Source organism: Nomascus leucogenys, chromosome 7b (genome assembly GCF_006542625.1).
Source record: "Nomascus leucogenys isolate Asia chromosome 7b, Asia_NLE_v1, whole genome shotgun sequence".
In the NCBI taxonomy this organism is placed as follows: domain Eukaryota; kingdom Metazoa; phylum Chordata; class Mammalia; order Primates; family Hylobatidae; genus Nomascus; species Nomascus leucogenys.
This window is the reverse complement of record NC_044387.1, coordinates 46,337,454-46,356,454: the sequence shown is the minus strand read 5'-3', so window position 1 is coordinate 46,356,454 and position 19,001 is coordinate 46,337,454. Positions and strand designations below refer to the sequence as shown.

Below are 19,001 nucleotides of genomic sequence, written 5' to 3'. Positions count from 1 at the left end.
ACAAAAACACAGAGAAGACCAAGAACTGGAGGGGGGAGGGAAAAGAAGGGACAAGAAAGGAGCAAGCAACAGGAGGGAGAGTGAGCAAGTGTGCCCGGGCAGCCTCGGACCTGCCCGGCCAACCACCCTCCTGCGGACCCTGTTACCAGGGCTGTCGTTTGGCGTCTGGCTGACCTGGCCTCCCTGAAGTGTGGTGACGTATGAGGAGTTAAGGGCAGTGGGACAGCCCCTCCTGCCACCCTGAGACACCCTGTCACCTGTGCCACAAGCAAGCCAAGTACCTTGCCTGAGCCTCTTTGTCCCAACCCAGAAGACCCTGCATGGCCAAATGGCCTGAGCAGTGACATGCTGGGCCAGATGCTGGTCCTCCCACACAGCCAGGCGGCAGCAGACCCAGCTCCCACTAGGCTGGCCCGGCCGGCAGCTTTCCACGCCCAAGGACTTGGGAACAAGCAAGGAGTCAGTCATCCTGTCCCTCCCATCTGCCCTAGAGCCCTCAGCCCAGGTCACTCAGGCATCCGGAGGCCATGGCCTTCTCCCTACCACTTAGGCACAGCACCAGCTGGGCCACGCCTCCACACTGGGCACTAAGTGTCACTGAGAAACCAAAGGGCTGTCAGCCATGCCTCCCACAGAGACTGCTTTTTGGGGGGACAGGCAGATGGCCAGGGTGGGGACTGGAGGAACAAGAATGGCCAGGAGCCATTCTTTTAAGCCATCACCCACTCTGCTGAACAGCACCCATCGCGGCAAAACTCTGGCAGCGTGGATGTGAGCAAGGCATGCCTTACCACCCTTCAGAGGGTCCTGGCGGACATGGACCACTCAGCCTCCAACCCTGCCACGCTTCCCGGGCGCTGTGCCTCAGTCCCACTGGAGCTAGCAGCCATGATAAGCAGAGGAACCCCAAACACAGATAACACCCGAGGCCACGGGCCAGTACACATGGCCTACGGCTGTGATCAGAGCACGTTCAGACTATTCAGTTATGGGCTGTCTGCAGCCATTTTCATCCTACAATGGCAGGGCACTGCAGCTGTGACAGAGACCATAAGGCCTGCAAAATTGAATTACTTACTATCTGACCCTTTCAAACAAAGTTTTGTGTGCCTGGCCTCCAGGACTATCCTCTGTCCCTGTGGCTCCAGTCTTTGGGGGGCAAGCGAATGGCCTGGCCCAGCAGGCTGTGCCAATACTGGATGCCACTGCAGCTGGCATCCTCGCTCAGGCAGGTGAAGAGCAGACCCAGTGAATGTCCAAACCAACACTGACCAGCAACCTTGTCAGCCAGCCCCAAACAGGCTTGTCCCTAAAGCCAGACATCAAACCAGTGGCTGCTGTCCATATTCAGGCCAGTAACAAACCGAAGCTGGTGGCAGGAGGCCCTCACATCCACCCTGTCCAGCCCAGGGGCTGTGCCTACAGTTTGAGAAGGACCAGGAGCACACAGTGCCCAGAGCCAGGTCCATCCCTGTCACCCCCACCCGCCAGGCCCACCAGAGCACTCTGCTGTCCTATGTGGGAGAGGATGTCCCCAAGCTAAACCCAGGCCACTCACCTGTCTTGAGGGGAGATCAGCATGTCCCGACGCCCACCCTGCAGGCTCTGGCTCCTGCAGGGAAACCAAAGGGCACGAGTGAGGTCAATCCAGCTGGGTAGGTCCCTGCCGGATAAAGGTACAGAAGCCCAGACCGTCCTCTAAACAGGACCTTGTCATGCCTGACCTGAAGGTCATCCCATGGTGCTCCCGACTCATAACCACACACTCATGTGTACCTTCTTGTCCCCACGTGTCCAGGACTGCAGCTGACACTGGGCTGCCAGGGTTCCTTGTCAGCATTTCTAATGCTGTTGACCATCCTTCAGAAACGTGATCCTTCAGAGATGTGGACTGATGATGACGTCTTCCCATCACACACAGCACAGCAGTACTCCCACCCCAGGGTAGCCAGGCTCAGGTTCCTGCTGGCCCACGCAGGTGCTCACAGCACCATAAGGCATCTGCTCCACCTCCCTAGAGTCCGCTCCCGCCTTGTGGGCCAGGCCATGTGCATCTCCTGAGATTCCCTGAGGCCAACAAAGATCCCGTCTCCTGAGATTCCCTGAGGCCAACAAAGATCCCGGGCCCTCCCAGGCAGGCAGCTGCCCCTAACAGTCTCCAGTACAGGGAGGGTGGGAAGCAGGCAGGTTCCTGGCCCTGGAGCTGTGGCCAGGTGTGAATAACCATTTGTCTGGGACTGGGGACCTGGCACTCAAGCCTGGGGAGCTCAGGCTTATGGGCTGGAGCAGGAGACAAAGGGGTGCCTGTGCTCACACAGCTTTCAGCCTTCCTCAGGGGAGGACCCTGCGGCTTCCTGTCTCAGCTAATGGCCCCGGGGACACATTCCCTCTCGTTATATCTAGGCCTGGGGATATTGCCAGAGTGTTCATGTTGTCAAAATGAAAAACAGGACACCGCAGACAGACAGGGAAGGGCTGGGCCTTGGACGGGAGGCTGTCTCTGGGGGACATGGGTAATGAGAGCTCTCTCCCCCGGCTCTATGGTGTTTTCTAGATTGTTCTGAGGCCCTGCCCAATAGTCCTTCGTGGTCATGGTCCATTCTGGTGCCCCAACGGTGTGTCTCCCTGTCTTACAACAGCCTCTTCATCATGGGAAGCGGTCCAAGTGAGGGTGGGCGACTGGCTATGCCTCAGGGTGGGATCATGGGGGGTGGGACACGGGGCCTGAGGCAGGGAAGAACCGGGGACCAAGCCAGGCACATGTGCATATGCATGAGTGTGCATGTGAATATGAGTGTGTGTGTGCGCCTGAGATGGGCAGGCCCAGTTGGGACCCACCCACCAGCACTGCGCCCCCAGGAAGAGGAGATGCTGCTCCTACTCCTAAGCCTCAGGGCTTAGGAACCAGCTTTTGCTCTAAGTGTGACATTTCTAGGAAACCTCTGGTTTTAGCTTAAGTGTTCACATAGGTTTTGTACCACAGAGAACCATGTGACTTTTTTTTTTATCCCTGATAAGCACCAGCCTCTCCCCAGGAGTCACCATGTGCCACAGACCCAAGACACACTGGCTGTGAACTGCCATCTCACTGCCTCTACCAGGTGCCTCAGGTCGGCTATATACCCCATTTTACACATGGCGAAACTGGGTCCTGACCAGACAGGGGCTGGGCCAGGATTTAACTCAGGTCTTCCTGCCTCCAGGGCCTCCCAAAGTCCTCCCCCCAACTCAGCTGGGGAAGTGTGGCCAAATGAGAACATGGGTCCTTCCTCATGGGCCTCCCACATCATGGGGTCCAGCCAGGCCAAGAACCTGCAACCATATGGTAGAGCCAATAGGAGACCCTGGGAAGGGGTCCAAGTGAGGCATTGGAGAGGGCTTCCCCCAGGAGATGGGTGGGAGCAGACAACAGCAGCACCGCAGGAGGCTGGGCGGTAGGAGCAGCCAGAGCTGCAGGTATCCTTCCTAAGGGTGCACTAGTCATAGCAGCATCGTACAGGCAGGGGCAGAGCAGAGCATCTGTGGCCAACCTAAGGGAGCTCTGGGCAGTGAATGGACAGAGGAACGACAGACATGACAGTGATGTGAAGGCAGAACTAGTGATAGGATCATATGGGAAGGTGGGGATGTGCTCACCTTGGGGAGTCCCCCTGAGTACCACTTCAAGGCTGCTCTGCAGGCTCTGGGGTCACCTGCCTGGCCAAGGACCCAGTACCAGCTGCCTCAAAGCTGGGGAATGACCACGCCCTTTATTGGGCCCTTTTCCCAGTGAGGATGGCCTGGGCCTACCCATGCCACGGGCCCCCCTACAATGGGGCTCCCCACCAAACTGTCCAGACCCGGTGGCTGGCCACGAGGCTCTGTCAGCCCCTGGCTACACCCCACTGATGCCCTAGGAAGCCCTGTGGTTCTGGCACGGTATCCATGGTCCAACCAGAGGACTGAGAGGTCTCACACCGGGGCATGAGCCTGGCCCAGGCCACACAGCCAGATTGGCAAGCTACAGCCCTTTGGATAGCTGACAGCACAGGGCAGCTCCCATGGGTACACACTGGGCCCAGAACTGGGATGGAGGATGCAGCCTGGGCTGGGTAGGCAGTGAAGGGCCCAGGTGAGCTCGCTCTGCATTCCTTGCAGTGTGGCCTCAGCAGGCCACCCCCTCCCCAAGTCTCTTCGCTTCCTGCTCTGTGAGTGCGAGGTGACACTGACTGCAGGTAGCTAAGAACATGCCCTGGCAACAGCCAATGCAGGCAGGTGCGTGGAGTGCCCCGTGGCCACTGGACAGGGAAGGTCCATGCTGCTCAATGACAATGGTGTCCACTACAGCAAAACCGAGTGTTCTCCTAGGCCTGTTGCCACTCTGGGCACATAGTGAGAACACACCCACTTCTGCTGTGGACACTGAGGCACAGCCCACACCTGGGAATGCCTGGGAGGCCCCTGGGCACACACTTGAAGGACACTGCACTTTTGGGGCTACTCAGGCACAGGGCTAGTCCTTCACTGTCCCTGCTGAGCCTGTGTGTGGTCACCCACCATCTGGCCTTCAGGCCTCCTTCTGCCTGCACTAAGCACGTGGGGGGCACCAAGGGGCCTTGCTTGGCTCCTTTCCGACTCCATGCCCTCAATAGGCAGCTCAGAGGCCGAGCTCCGGCCAGCCAAGCCAGGTGTCTAGGGAAGGGTCCTGGTCTGCCGCAGGAAGCTGGGTGGAGCCGGTCTTGCCTGCCGTGGCGGTCCCAGCTGCCCTCTGGTGGCCATGCTCAGCTCCCCGTTGCTCTGCCAGAGGCGGCAGCCCCTCAATCAGCAGGGACAGTGGGAAGAGCCTGTGCATAACTGGTTATGGAGTGGGGGGAGCTCTGTGGCCCCAGGCACCCACCAGCTCTGGGTCATTTTCCCGACCTGAAATAGGCCAAGATGTGAAGCCCCTGAGCCAGGAAAGCCTACCAAGGGATCCCTGATCCCATGTCTCCTCAGAGTGACCCAAGACTTCATCTTCAGTTTTTCTGTTTGTTTTTTTGTGGGTTTTTTTTTTTCTTTTTTTGAGACAGAGTCTCGCCCTGTCACCCAGGCTGGAGTGCGATGGCGCAATGTTGGCTCACTGCAACCTCCGCCTCCTGGGTTCAGGCAACCCTCCTGCCTCAGTCTCCCCAGCAGCTGGGATTACAGGCGTATGCCACCAGGCCCAGCTAATTTTTTTTGTATTTTTAGTAGAAACAGGGTTTCACCATGTTGGCCAGGCTGGTCTCAAACTCCTGACTTCAGGTGATCTGTCTGCCTGCTTCGGCCTCCCAAAGTGCTGGGATTACAGGCGTGAGCCACCATGACCAGCCCATCCTGGTTTTTTTTGTTTGTTTTTGTTTTTGTTTTTTGGAGACAGAGTCTCCCTCTATCACCCTGGCTGGAGTGCAGTGGTGTGATCTTGGCTCACTGCAACCCTCACCTCCCCGGTTCAAGCGATTCTCCTGCCTCAGCCTCTTGAGTAGCTGGGACTACAAGCACATGCCACCATGCCTGGCTACTTTTTGTATTTTTAGTAGAGACAGGGTTTTGCCATGTTGGCCAGGCTAGTGTCAAACTCCTGACCTCAGGTGATCCACCTGCCTTGGTCTCCCAAAGTGCTGGGATTACATCTTGAGCCACTGCACCCGGCCTCATCCTGGTCTTAATTGAAGCTGGTAGCAAAAGAACAGATGCCTCCCCATGACTAAGCCACCATCAGGGAAGTCCCCAGGACCCCCAAAGCCCACCTGGTGCCCTACAGTGCTGTCCCTGGACCCCCACCCTCCATTCCTGGCTCTATCTACAGAGTGGGCCCTGACTCCCCATCCCAGCTCTACCCTGTCACTCCCTCTGCCAGGCCAGGCGGGGAGCACGACAGATGGGCTGGACAGAGGGTGGCACCTGGCATCTGTGCGCAGAGCTCCCTGTTCCACCCAGAGACTGGGGATCCTGCTGCTCCTCCTCCTTCTGTTCTCACTCAGGACAGCCTCATGCTCCCCCAGGCCAGACTCCTGAGGTGAAGGAGCACAGTGAAGTCACCATGAATCCCTATGTGGCACAAACAGGAGGAGGGGTGCTACCCTACCCTCACAGAGCCACAGAGATGCAGAGGGCCCCGGGACTTGGAGGAGACTGCAGGGCCACCTCTGGAGGGGGTGCCAGAGCAAACACGGGAGCCAAGCAGCACAGATGTGGTGGGTGGGGAGGCTCATTTAGCAGGACTGAGGGTCAGACCTTGTTCTCCCAGGAGGGACCTTGGTCAGGAGATCCTTGCGTTTATGCTGAAAAGCCTGACAGGGCAGCTCAGCCAAGAGCTGGGCAGGGGCTGGCTCGGCTGTGCTCAACTACCCTCTCAGCTGGGACTTGAGTCCCTTAGCGAATGTTCTGTGCCCAGTTCTCTGCTGGGCCTTGGTGGACCCCAGAATGGGAGTAGGGTGGGGTCACGGGACAGCTAGGAGCAGATACTGCGGATAGAATGGGGCAAGACTGGGGGAAATGCCTTCCCAGACACGCTGCGGCTCACACTGTGGCCTGATCTAAGGCCCGGATCACCTGCTCAGGAACTGACCGGCCACTGGCATGGCACACCGGGCAAGAGAGCGCTGACTGCCCCCTGCATTCAGCACCATCCCAGCTCCAATACAGTGAGTACAAGATAGGTAACACCCGCCTTGTTTGGACCAGACCTCTAACCACCGCCCGGATCCCAGAGTAAAGGCAGATAAGGCAGTAGTAAGAAGTAAAGGCAGCTACCCCAGAGAAGCTAAGGTTGGGAGAGGTGGAGGCTCCCACTGCACCCCCGCTGGCCCATACCATAGGGGAGGTTTCCCCCACAGCAGCGTGGGTACCCACCTGAGGTTATTAAACAGCAGCATTAAGAGCCTACTCTAAAAAATACCCACGGGGCACCTTTCTTTTCCTTATTTCTAAATATGCCTGGGTGTAGGGAAAGGGAGCTGAAGTCCTTTAGTTCCATTTTAAGTATGTTACATTACACACAGCTAAGAAACGGTGAAATATTGTAAGCAGCCAATATTTAATTATTTAAAAATTAAAATAGGCTGGAGCTCTCAGGCCACCTGCCCAGGGCGACTCCCCAGCAAACCGAGCAGAGGCTCCCTCAGAGCGGAGAAGACGTGTCTCTGCACGGGCCCCAAGGGGGCGCAGGGCGGCGTGGGGAGGGGGACCCAGGCCGGAGATCCGGGTGGCGTGCCCTCTCTCATCCCCGAGGCGGCAGGAGCAGCGCGGCACGAGGACACCTCCGGGCCGTCGGTGCCCCTGCGCTTCCCGACGGCGCGTTGCCCCAGGAAAGTTCCCGGCCTGCCGCCCCTCGGGCCGTTGGAAAGTTTCGGTGGCTGCAGGGCCCTGGCAGCTAGGCGCCAAGCGTCCCGCGGGGCGGACACGGCTGCGGGGTCGGGCCGCACTCAGCTGGAGCGCTCAGTGCAAGGCGCCCGGCCGGGTCGGGTAGGGCCCCGAGGCCGCGCACAAAGAGACCCGCCCCCGCCGGCCCGGGGTCTCGGGCGCTGCAGAGCGCGCGGACAAGACGCGGGTGGGGCGGAGATTGGCTCCGAAGCCCGGCCCAGACCCTCGCCCGGATCTCCACTCCAGGGATAGGACCCTGTCCGGACCGCTGCCCGGAACGCGTCCCACATCTGTAGCCCCGCCCCCAGTCCCGGCTCCGACCCGAGGCCCCAGCCCCGCGTCTCGCACCCCGCCCACTGGCTCAAGCTTACCTGGAGCGCAGCGTGGGCGGCCCCGCAGCGCGGCCTCGGACCCCAGAAGGGCGTCCCCGGGTCCCTTGGCGCGCGGGGAGCGGCGTTCCCAGGGCGCGACGCGGCACGGCGCGGCGCGGGTCGCAGTCCCCGCGGCCGCAACTAGGACCGGTGCGGGGGCCGCCCCCTCCCTCCAGGCCCAGCGCTCAACCCGAGACCCCGGGCCAGCCCTCCCGCCCTGACACGGCCCGTGCGCAAAGCGGACCCAGCCGGCGACGCGAATCTCCGCCCCGCCCCATCTGACCGTAAATTTTCCCATTGGTCGGGAGACCCGGCGCGGCACGGCAACCGGCGCCGATTGGGCGGATGCGCAGAGATGACGGCTTGCCATTGGGCCTCCGGGATGTCAGTCCCGGCGGATGACCGGCCCCCCTCGCGGAGGGGCCGCGGCCCCGCACCTGCCCGAGCCTCTGCGGCGGCAGTGGGAGGGTACGCGGCACCGCTCCCTCCCAGCCGACTTACGAGAACATCCCCCGACCATCCAGCCCCGAGCAGGGACTGGCAGGGCCGGCGCCCCTTCCCTGGACTCCGGCCGCGTAGCCTCCATCGCCATCCCCAGTTCACAGGTACCCTTCTTCAGCGCCTGCTACTCGCTGTGCGCTGCGCGCCGCGCCCGCCTGTCGACATCGAATTGTATTCCTCACGCAAACCGCGAGAGAGAGTTCTGCTGCTATCCCCATTTTACAGTTGGGAAACAGCCTCAGAGAGGTTCTCATTTGCTTGAACACAGTCGTCTGACCCTGGGGCCTGGGGGCTCTCTCACCCTCACCGCCCCTGGGCCCCCGCAGCGGGGAGACGGTGGAGGTAGGAGCTGCAGTATTTCCGAGAGCAGGAAGGGACCCCCTCGGTAAACCAGGGGCTCACCTCCCCCACCAGGCCTGGATGTAGAGACCTCCTGGGCTTGTCCCACCCTGCTGGCCCGCCATGGGGCCGCCCTTTCTTACCTCCTCCTGGCATCCTCACAGCCCCACAGCTCTCCGTCTGGGGAGGCAGAGTTGTGCGTTTATGCCCCCACCCCGTACTACTGTCCCATTTTCTTCACCCTACCTGGAGTCAGGAAGAAACGCTGCTTCACTGCCTGTTGAGATTCACATAGGTTGCATTTCCTTGCCAGATTGAGAGCACCTGACATGAGTGGGACCATGACCCTCCGCCAGCCCCGCGTAACCTTGTGGTGTTGGGGGGAACCAGCGGGGGCCCTCACAAGCCAGGTAGCTGTCATCCTGTGGAGCAGCACCATGGTGACATTCTGGCTCAGGTGCTGTGTAGCTGAGCGGTCGTTTCCTCCATTTAGGAGTAGACGTAATGAGTCCAGCTGTCCCCAGCCATCTCTCCAAGGCCACTGGACCCTGGTTCTGCTGGAGCCCCTCTTCTCACAGTGACCTCATAGTCCTGCACCACCCCCTCCCCACACTTGCAAGAGGGACTAGACAGACCTCTGTTGAAAGAGCGCAAAAGAGAGAACCATACACCAAAATCTGTGCAAGTGAGACTACCTCTCCCCACATCACCACCCCTACCACCCATAGGGTTGCAGAGACCTGTCTGCCCTCGGCAGGCAGGATCACTAGCTGAGGTCAGAGGATGTGGGGGCAGCACCAATTCAAACAGGACTCAGGACCGCTGTCCAGCAGTCGGCCCATTAGGCTGCCAGGGGTCAGAAACACAACAAGGGAGGCTGGGCGCAGTGGCTCATGCCTGTAATCCCAGCACTTTGGGAGGCCAAGGCAGGAAAATCACCAGAGGTCAGGAGTTTGAGACCAGCCTGGCCAACATAGCAAAACACCATCTCTACTAAAAGAATACAAAAAAAAGTAGCTGGGCGTGGTGGTAGATGCCCATAGTCCCAGCTACTTGGGAGGCTGAGGCAGGAGATCGCTTGAACCTGGGAGGCGGAGGTTGCAGTGAGCTGAGATTGCACTACTGCACTGCAGCCTAGGAGACAGAGTGAGACTCCATCTCAAAAAAAAAAAAAAAAAAAAAGAAAAACACAGCAAATGAGACCACAGGGACCAGTAGCCCAGTGTTCTCCCTCTCTCATCCTCTCACCTAGCTCCATACAGACAGCTGTGGGGCACCCGGGGAAAGCCACAGAGAGAAAATGCTTTCAGCTGGGTGTCAAGAACTTTTCAAGAGTTGGAGCTGTTGAAACCAAAAGAGTGGCCACAGAAGGTAGTGAGCTTCCTATCTGAGTTTGTGTGCAATTAGAGGTTGGATGCCAGTGAGCCTGTTGCAGCCCCAAGATCCCAGGGCTTAGGTGCCCACCCTAGACCCAGTTCATCTGCTGTCGCCTGCTTCCTGGCATCGCATGTCATCCAGACTGGAGTGTCAGTGGTGACAAGGAACATCAGAGTGTCTGCTCTGGCTCTGTCTAGCTGGGAAAAGTATGGCTGGGGGTGGGGTTGGCCCAAGGCCACAAGCTATGATGCAAACCACCATCTGACATGTTACTGCATCCCTCTTTGTGGGCAAAGGGAAGCCTTGGTCAACTCATGTCCAGCTTTGAGGTGCATGGCCTGGTGCTTTGGGGAAGCCCACTCTCCAGCTGCTGCCATGAACCCCAGGGCACAGTCCATCATCCCCAAGCCCCAGATCCCACTTGCCCACCACCACCACCTCTTGCCCCTATAGATTGCATAGGTTTGGCTGCTCAGAGGGAAATCACTGGTACCAGCCCCACATGATTCCACTGCTGAATGGTGGGAGAGACAACCATGTCTGGCTGGGTCTGCGGCCCGCTGGCTGTGAGTCCCTGGGCATCTGGAGTCCTTGTAAAAGGTTCTGTTGGGTTCCAGGAGAAACACAGATAAGACAACAAAAGTGTGGAGCACAACGGGCCCGCATGTAGGTCCAGGTTAGACTCTTGCCTTTGCTGATTACCAGCCAGGCTCTTGCCATCCCTGAGCCCCAGTTTTCTGCAGGGCATCAGGGCACCTAGGTCTTCAACGCAGGTTGAAGCTAATGTGGCCTCTCTTGCTTGCCACCTTTTTTGACTTCAACTGAATGACATAACTGCTCCAAGTCTCAGTGTTTACATCTATAAAGTGGGGTGAAAGAACTGCTGACCCAGACATTGGGTTTAGAGTGCTTTGCACATTATCATTATCCCTAATGTCTTTGTCATCCATGTCATAGTTTTTTGAGTGCTCACTTTGAGGCAGGGCCTAAGCCTCTGGGATTTGACTCCACCTTTCTGCCACATAGGCCCAGGCACAGCCCAGAGGCCATAGGAGCAGGGGTCCCAGCTAATGCCTCTGTCCTGTTGGGAGGGCCCCAGTCAGTGCCCACCTGCTCACCCTGCACAAGTCAAGCTGGGCCAGCCCCTCGTCACTGGGGCCTGGACCTGGACGTGAGCTCAAAGGCTACACTGGGGGGTGGAAGGGGGGAGGTGGTGGGTGTGCAGGGTATAGTGCTCAAATGCCTAGTCCAGGTTCTGGGGGTACATACTGGGAATGGCAGGGACATCAAGGAGGAAAGAGCCGACCTGGAGGCCATAAAGTGAAGGAAGGGATGACCAGGAGGAGGATGGCCAGGTCCAGAGGTGGGGTTGAGTGGACAGGATGGGCAGACCAGGACGCAGTCTGAGGGGGCCGGTCCGGAAGTGAGCATTCCTGTAGCTCTTCTAAGAGAGGCCGCAGGGTGAGCAGGTGACAGATGGTGTCCATGAGGGCATGGACTCAGGGGCGGCTGCGACCTCCCAGGGCGTCCTGCAGGGAGCCGCGGAGTCCCCGAAGGCCGCTGGATCAGGAAGCGTTCAGACGCCCGCGCAGCCCCAAGCTTTGGCGCAGCCCCGGGGGCGGGACGCCAGGAGTCTGCAGCCTCCGAGCGACAGCGCGCCCAGCCAACGGGACGCCGGCATCAGGCGCGCCGCCCCGCCCCTCGCTCCGAGGGCCAATGGTGAACGCGCCGGCTTCGGGTCGGGCGGGTACTGGGCTGGCTGCGGTGGCGCGCGGGCGCGGCACCCGGAAGTCGGTGGCGGCGGAGGCGGTGAGTGCGCGGCTCCGGGGCTGGCGGACTCCTCTGCTCGTGGCCTGGCCGGCCTGGGCTTGGGGGCACCGGGCTCCGGACTCCGGGCTCTGGGCTCTGGGCTCTGGGTGCGTGGACCGGGCCAGGCTGAAGGTGGGTGGGCTGGCCGCACCTCCTCCCCCTGCCTCAGTTTCCCCTTTCTGAGGTATGGTATAGAATCAGGCGGCTGGGTCAGGGGCGACCACGTCGATCTAGGCCGACGAAAATGCCCCGCGCGTTACTGGAAGGCGTTTTTGATAATCCCCGCTGGCACGGGATGCGGGGGACGCTGGCAGGTGGGACCGGATTCGCTGCGGGGAGGCTGAGACTGGCAGGGCTGGGAGCTGCGTGGTCCCTGCAGGGTGGGTGGGCTGCGCGGCCTTGGCCAGCATCAGGGACAGCTCTGGCGCCCAGTCACTCTGTCCCCTACCCGCGGCCTGCTGCGGGCCAGCAGGTGACAGCTAATGTGGGTGTGAGTAGATAGTAAGTGCTGGGTCATCCCCTACGCCTGGATGCGGCCTTCCTGGGGAGGTTTGGGTAGTTAGATCCCCCACCCCCACCTCCAGAGCGTCAGAGGCAGAGGCTGGCAGGGCTGCACTCAGGGCAGTCCTTTCCCCACCGCTGGGCTTTGTAGCAGCCTGGGCTTTGCTCGTTTTCCTCTAGGGAAGTGGGCACAGAGGGCTGTTTGCTGAGACCCCCACCTTCCCTGCCCCCAGCACCTCTCCTGTGCTCCCTTGGCTTCCTGCTGGGCCACAAGCTTTAGAGTGAACCATCTGCCCTTGGACAAGTCCCTGGGCCTCAGGCCCCCTTACTCTTTAGGAATGTCACATGCCCTGCCCTGGCCAGGCCTGTCTGCACTGGCCAGGCCTGTCGTGTGGCTCTAGACCTGCTGACCACTGTTTTGCTGCCACTCTGGGCACAGTGCCCTCTTCCATGAGGCAGATGTGACGGCAGCTGTAAGGGGGTAGCTGAGTAGCTCTTTGGAAGGCTTTCTCACACTAGCTCATTTGCCTTTGGGCAGCCTTTTGGGGCAAGCATTCATTGATCCAATCCTGCTCACACAAGGAAAACTCAGGCTAAGGGGGAAGATGGTGTTCCCAAGGTCATTCAGAGCCAGGGCCCACTCCCAGTGCCTCTACTACTCCTGGGCCACTCTCTTAGGAGTGTTCCTGCATCTGTGTCCTGTTGGGTGGGCTGGGGGCAGCTGGAGAGGGTGACCATGTTGTTAGATGGGCACAGCAGAGCCTCTGTTCCCACAGATCCTAGTGCTCTGGTGTTCCAGGGTGGGGTGCCCTGGTGCCCCCACCCCCTTGGACCGCTACACAGCTTTGTGTTACTTGCATGTCCTCAGACTGCAGGCCCCTCAGACCAAGCCCTTACCTGCTGTGATGTGTGGTGGCCATAGCCCTTCCCTGAGCTAAGGTGACCAGCTGTCAGCTCTTCCTGGGCTGCCCAGCCCCTTGTGCTTCCTTGGTCTTCACTTGTGGGCTGTCATTCTGATTACGTTTTGCAGTGTGTGTAATCACATGCAGTGTCCTGGGAACTTGATCCTGTGCCCGGCTTCTGCACCAGATGGCAAACTTGGAGGGCACCCCGGTGCCCACCCAAGGGTGCTGCTTCTGAAAACACCCATGGAGATATGAGGGGCTTCTCAGGGACCCCAGAAGGGGTCTGGAGAGAAATGGCCCAGGATAGAGAAGCTGGGAAGACTTCTCGAAGTAGGGCCATGCTTGTCATTGACACTCCAGATGCATGAGAAGCAGGGCCCATCCTTTGGTGTCGTGTCAGTCAGCACATGGCAGCAGCATGACAGAGCCTGGCCTTTGTTGGCCCCTACCATAGGGCTTGGGCTGTCTTGAAAACAAGCCTGTCCCTACCATAAGGATGGGCTCTGTGAAAACAAGGTCACCCCAGAAGGACTGAGCTGCCTTTTGAGGTTATCACAGCTTTTTCCCCTTTTTCTCTCAACTTCCCTTTTAGACTGCAAAAATAGTTTATGCATGTTTAAAAATAAAAAAGGCCAGCCTCCTTCTCCCAGCGGCTGCACCCCTGGTGCACTTCCTGACATTTGGGTGTGCATCCATCGAGATCTTGAAGGGCTTGCCTTCACCCTCTTTGCAGGCATGGTAGGAGTGCCCCTTTTTTTTGTTTTTACTAACCACTCAGGCCCAGGGGCCGCTGCGAGGCTGGTCTGTCCCTGGCTTGTGAGGAAGCTGAGTGTTTCTCCCAGGAGGGCCTGAGGATGGGGCCACCCTGTGTCCAGAGCTTTCTGTCTGCTCACGATGCCTCTTGTTTGTGCTATTCTTTGGAACTGGGAAGAGACAGTGATCCTCTGGTGTGAGGCTGAAGTAATGCCCTGGAAGCATTGTGAAGATCTGAGGAGAGAGTACCACTGTAGAAAATGTGTCATGATAGGGCGGGCACAGTGGCTCACACCTGTAATCCCAGCACTTTGAGAGGCCGAGGCAGGTGGATCACGAGGCCAGGAGATCGAGACCATCCTGGCTAACATGGTGAAACCCCGTCTCTACTAAAAATACAAAAAAGTTAGCCGGATGTGGTGGTGGCAGGCGCCTGTAGTCCCAGCTACTCAGGAGGCTGAGGCGGGAGAATGGTGTGAACCCTGGAGGCAGAGCTTGCAGTGAGCCGGGATTGCGCCACTGCACTCCAGCCTGGGCAACAGAGCAAGACTCCATCTCAAAAAAAAAAAAGAAAGAAAGAAAATGTGTCATAATAAAATGCCATTTGGGCCGGCACGGTGGCTCACACCTATAATCCCAGCACTTTGGGAGGCCGAGGCAGGTGGATCACCTGAGGTCAGGAGTTCCAGACCAGCCTGGCCAACATAGTGAAACCCCGTCTCCACTAAAAAAAATACAAAAATTTGCGGGGCATAGTGGCAGGCACCTGTAATCCCAACTACTCGAGAGGCTGAGGCAGGAGAATTGCTTGAACCCAGGAGGTGGACGCTGCAGTGAGCCGAGATCGCACCATTGCACTCCAGCCTGGGCGACGAGAGCAAAACTCCATCTAAAAATAAAAATAAAAAATGCCATTTAATAGCCAGAGAGTGTAGATTGGTGAGCTCTTGCTGTGGAGATAGGAGGGAGCAGGGCATTGCAGTGGACTGGAGACTCAGAGGGTTTCCCGACGTCAGGGCTTTCTTCGCCCAGGCCCCATGAACAGCGACACTGTGTTCTCATGTGTGTTTACCTCCTCTGCTGGCAGCCATCGGGAGCCCGTGTCACATGTCTGTGTCTGCCTTGTCCTTTGAAAAGAGCAACTCAAGCTTTCAAGCTCCGCCCCTGGGGGCTGCCACCACTGATGCGGTGGGGATTACAAGGGGTGGGGATTGGGCACCTGGGTGCTCAGCTCCGCAGCACCAGCCCTTGTGGCTATTGAGGCCATTAAATGGGGGCAGCAGACTGTAGGGCTCAGTCGCCCTCTGTTCAGGGACTCACCACGTGCAGCCCCAATAGGAGCCCGACTTGACAGCTACCCTCCCAAGTGTCTAAGTCCCCTTGGCCCTGTGGTAATAATAGCTTGCCATTCCTCTGTCACCACTGCTTTCTGCTTAGCACACCTCCCCTCTGCCCATGTGCTATGCTTGCCTTTTTGGTTGCCAAAGGGAAGTGGTTCCACCAAAAGCCTGTGTCCCATCCCCTCTGGCCCCCAGGGTCTCCAGGTGTGGTGTTGCTGTGACAGCCCAGCTGCACCCCGTCCTATGCAGAGCTGTCTTGCACCGGGGCTGATTGGGTCTTCTCTTGCTTTCTGTGAACAAGTGACTCTTGGGTTCTTGCCCTTCCTTCCCTCTCTGCCCTGCCCATAGAAATGTCCCAGCCCCAGCAGGGAAGGAGGGCAGGATCTGTACACTTTCTTTTTTTTTTGCTTTTTGAGACGGAGTCTTGCTTTGTCACCTCAAAAGGCTGAGGCAGGAGAATCGCTTGAATCCCGGAGGCAGAGGTTGCAGTGAGCTGAGATCGTGCCACTGCAACCTCCGCCTCTCGGGTTCAAGCGATTCTCCTGCCTCAGCCTCCTGAGTAGCTGGGATTACAGGCGTGCATCACCACGCCCTGCTAATTTTTGTATTTTTAGTAGAGACGGGGTTTCGCCATTTTAGCCAGGCTGGTCTTAAACTCCTGACCTCAGGTGATCCACCTGCCTTGGCCTCCCAAAGTGTTCGGATTACAGGCGTGAGCCACTGTGCCTGGCCAGTGCACTTTCTTTTGAGGGTAGACGTTACTGTTCCCCGCTGGGAAGCATGCCTACTGGGTGTGCACGCTTTCAGTGTCTGGCGTGACAGATTGTACAAAGTGAACCCAGCCACACAGCTACCATCCATATCACACCACCACCAGCACCCAGACATCTCCCTTGTGTCCCCCAGTGGCTGCCTAGACCAGGTGGCCCTGCCCTGCCTTCTGTCCCCATGGGCAGATGTTGCTTATCTCTGGCCTCTGCATGAAAGACCAAGCAGAGTGCTATCTTCTGGCTGGGACCTCCCTGCTGCCTCGGGAACAGGGGCTTGTTCCTGTTCATCACCATGGAAGGGCACAGGCTGGCTTCCTTTCCAGGTTATGGACTTTCTTACTGTGTCACGTTGTGGACTTGGGCACCTGTAGAGTGCCTGGCATGGTGAGCAGGGGTTGGGGCATGGCGTGATCTAGGCAGGATTTGGAAGGTTCTTTGAATAGCCAAGGGAGACAGTCTGGAGGGTGCCCTCCAGACACCTGAGAATGCATTGAAGCTAGGGTGACTACTGCAGCATCAGAGGCCTGGTGACACATGCAAGGCCTCAAGGGGCCCATGTGACTAGGAGTCCAGGGTGTGGCTGAGGTCGGCCAGACTGGATGGCCAGCGGCCACCTGAGGACAATTGGCTGTGCATTTGGGAAGCATGGGTGGTCCCCACCTCACAGCAGTCGCACAGGCAGACAGCGGGCAGATCCAAGAGCTTCACCAAGGCTGGGCGGCGTGGCTCACGCCTATAATCCCAGCATTTTGGGAGGCTGAGGCGGGTGGATCATGAGTTCAGGAGTTCAAGACCAGCCTGACCGCCGGGCGCGGTGGCTCACGCTTGTAATCCCAGCAATTTGGAAGGCCAAGGCGGGCGGATCACGAGGTCAGGAGATCGAGACCACGGTGAAACCCTGTCTCTACTAAAAATACAAAAAAATTAGCCGGGTGTGGTGGCAGGCGCCTGTAGTCCTAGCTACTCGGAGAGGCTGAGGCAGGAGAATGGCGTGAACCCAGGAGGCGGAGCGTGCAGTGAGCCGAGATTGTGCCACTGCACTCCAGCCTGGGTGACAGAGGGAGACTCCGTCTCAAAAAAAAAAAAAGACCAGCCTGACCAACATGGTGAAAACCTGTCTTTACTAAAAATACAAAAATTAGCCAGGCATGGTGGCACGCGCCTGTAATCCCAGTTACTCGGGAGGCTGAGGCAGGAGAATTGCTTGAACCCAGCAGGCAGAGGTTGTAGTGAGCTGAGAACGTGCCGTTGCACTCCAGCCTGGGCGACATAGCAAGACTTCGTCTCAAAAAAAAAAAAAAAAAAAAAAAGAGCTTCACTACTGTGCAACCATACAAGGTAGATAAGAAAAAGGAGTTCTCATTTTGGGACTGGGAGGGCCTTCTTTAGCTGGACGGGACATGACTGCTGTACAGTAATGATGGGAAAATCCCATGTAATATAAGGCTATTTCTACTAGGCAGCATCGCAGGCAGAGCTGAAAGGCAGGGGATGGCTAGGGAGAAAACAGTTGCAGGCCTGGGACAGGCACATGGTTGCCCACATCACACCAGCTGCACCACGGGTCAGTGAGACAAAGGCCTAGCAGTCAGTACCCATGTTGGTGAATTGTAGGTAAGAACATACAGGAGATCACAAGTTGCCCAGCCAGTGGGGGATGCCCATAAAACCCTGGTGGGAGCATTTCCTACACCGCATACACCCTGGAGGTGGGTGAGTGGCATCAGGTTCTGGTGCTAGACATTAGCGGGGACTTGGCCAAGTCTGCTTATCTGAAAGCGTCACCTGTGGATGGAGCAATTCCACCTCTTGGGTCTATCCTAGGAATGTCCTCAGCCGTTCTCCCACTGCTGTAAAGAAATACCTGGGACTGGGTCATTTATTAAAAAAAGAGGTTTAATTGGCTCTCGGTTCTGCAAGGTATACAGGAAGCATGATGCTGGCATTTGCTCGGCTTCTGGGGAGGCCTCAGGAAACTTACAATCATGGCAGAAGGCAAAGCGGGAGGCAGCACTTCACACAGCTGGGGCAGGAGGAAGAGAGAGATGGGGGAGATGCCACACACTTAAAACCAGATCTCGTGAGAACTCTATCACTGTACAGTACCGGGGGGATGGTGCTAAACCTTCATGAGAATTCTGCCCCCATGATCCAATCACCTCCCACCAGGTCCCACCTCCAACACTGGGAATTAAATTCAACGTGAGATTTGGTGGGGACACAGATCCAAGCCAAATCAGCCCATGTGCAGAGCATGTGCTAGGGATGGTCACTTGATGGGACTAAGACACCAGCCAGAGCTGAGAGGCAGAGCAGCAGGAAAGCTGGGCAGTGGTGAACCAGTGAGGACATGGCTCTGGTGGAGACAGACCTCATGGCCAATCAGGGAGAACAGAGCAATGGGATCCTAGTGTGTTAACCCCACAGCATACATGTGTCTGCTCACACATGTGTGCAGGCAGGTTAAGAACACTCTGGCGCCACAGGCAGCCCTTGGCTGAGCCTTTTTTTCCTTTTTTTTTGAGACTCAGAGTCTTACCTTGTCACCCAGGCTGGAGTGCAGTGGTGCTATCATAGCTCACTATAGCCTGAAACTCCTGGGCTCAAGCAATCCTTCTGCCTCAGCCTCCTGAGTAGCTGGGACTACAGATGCATGTCACCATGCTCGGCTAATTTTATTTTATTTTATTTTATTTATTTTTTTTTTTGAGACGGAGTTTCGCTCTGTTGCCCAGGCTGGAGTGCAGTGGCGCAATCCCGGCTCACTGCAAGCTCCACCTCATGGGTTCACGCCGTTCTCCTGCCTCAGCCTCCCGAGTAGCTGGGACTACAGGCGCCCACTACCACGTCCGGCTAATTTTTTGTATTTTTAGTAGAGACGGGGTTTCACCGTGTTAGCCAGGATGGTCTCGATCTCCTGACCTTGTGATCCGCCCTCCTTGGCCTCCCAAAGTGCTGGGATTACAGGCGTGA

The 19,001-nt window shown here is 57.8% G+C and overlaps 2 protein-coding genes across 16 annotated transcripts in view; one reads left to right on the top strand and one right to left on the bottom strand.

Annotated features, from left to right (window-relative positions):
* The window catches only part of ARVCF (ARVCF delta catenin family member), a 54,607-nt gene extending 46,599 nt beyond the window's left edge, over positions 1-8,008 (bottom strand). For 2 of the 5 annotated variants that reach the window (XM_030815819.1, XM_030815823.1), the window contains exons 1-2: positions 7,734-8,007; positions 1,559-1,612 (exon numbers count right to left, since the gene is read on the bottom strand). The gene's annotated coding sequence lies outside the window, so the exon portion shown is untranslated. Of the gene's footprint in view, positions 1-1,558; positions 1,613-7,733 lie in introns of all 5 variants that reach the window. The other 3 variants (XM_030815820.1, XM_030815822.1, XM_030815827.1) reach the window with 3 other exon arrangements.
* The window catches only part of TANGO2 (transport and golgi organization 2 homolog), a 52,504-nt gene continuing 39,447 nt past the window's right edge, over positions 5,945-19,001 (top strand). For 2 of the 11 annotated variants that reach the window (XM_030815833.1, XM_030815843.1), the window contains exon 1: positions 5,945-6,644. The gene's annotated coding sequence lies outside the window, so the exon portion shown is untranslated. Of the gene's footprint in view, positions 6,645-8,145; positions 8,339-11,681; positions 11,892-19,001 lie in introns of those variants that run through there. The other 9 variants (XM_030815836.1, XM_030815834.1, XM_030815835.1 and 6 more) reach the window with 6 other exon arrangements.